The sequence below is a fragment of the Helobdella robusta genome, assembly GCF_000326865.2.
Source record: "Helobdella robusta unplaced genomic scaffold HELROscaffold_38, whole genome shotgun sequence".
In the NCBI taxonomy this organism is placed as follows: domain Eukaryota; kingdom Metazoa; phylum Annelida; class Clitellata; order Rhynchobdellida; family Glossiphoniidae; genus Helobdella; species Helobdella robusta.
Window position 1 is genome coordinate 1,482,120 of NW_008704829.1, and position 1,233 is coordinate 1,483,352.

Here is a 1,233-nt window from a genome sequence, read left to right on the forward strand (position 1 = left end):
AGAATGGATTTTTGGTCTTGCTACTGCTGCTACTACTGCTACTGCTGAAAAGTTTGCAAGTTTTGTTATAAAATGTTTGTGTTGTTGACGATGTTGTTGTTGTTGTTGTGTTTAGTTGTAGTAGTAGTAGTAGTTGTTGTTGTTGTTGTTGTTTTTCTGAAAGTTTCTCAGCGATGTAAAAGAGTTTTTTTATACGGAAAGTGGATGAGGGGTTTGTGATGTTATTATTATTAATGTTACTACTGATATTAGTAGTAGTATTAGAAGTAGTAGTAGTAGTAGTAGTAGTAGTAGTAGTAGTAGTAGTAGTAGTAGTAGTAGTAGTAGTAGTAACAGCAACAACAAGAACAGCAGCAGTAGTAGTAGCAGAGGCAGAAGTAGTAGTAGTGGCAACAATAGTTTTATTGTTATTGGTATTATCATTGCTTTTCAGAGCAAGTTGATCTAAGAAATGAGTGCGTTGTTGTTGTTGATGTTGTTGTTGTTGATGTTGTTGTTGTTGATGTTGTAGTTGTTGATGTTGTTGTTGTTGATGTTGTAGTTGTTGATGATGATGTTGTTGTTTGAATTCCTCGTTTAATGATGAATAATTTTGTCGAGACTTTTTAATAGTAGTCTGATGAATATTTTTGTTGTCATCAACAATATTGTTGTTGTTGTTTTTGTTGATGTTATTATCTGTTGTTGATAATGTTCTTTTTATCAATGTTGTTGTTGTTGATGTTGTTGTTGTTATTACATGAAGAATTAACTCGTTCTGATATCGACTATCGCTATCAGAAGATAAAGTTCTTTGGTATGAGATATTTTTATGTCTATGTTGTTGTTGTTGTTGTTGATGATATTGCTTTTGTTGTTGTTGTTGTGTATGTTGTTGTTGTTGTCTATGTTGGTATGATAGATTTTCATTAAGCGGATGATCTATTATCACGGTACGTTGATTTCGTTGTGGTTTTTGTCTGCGATTGTGTTGCTGTTGTTGTTGTTTTTTGTGTTGTTGTTGTTGTTGATGTTGTTGTTTGTGTTGTTGTTGTTGATGTTGTTGCCGAGAACACTTTTTACTCCAACTATGTTGTTGTTTATTTCTTTTAAGCCAGTCAAAATCAAGCGTGTGAAATTTTTTATCGTGTTGTTGTTGATGTTGTTGTTGTAGTAGTAGTAGTTGTTGTTGTTGATGTTGTTGTTGATGTTGTTGTTGTTGATGTTGTTGTTGTTGATGTTGATGTTGTTGTT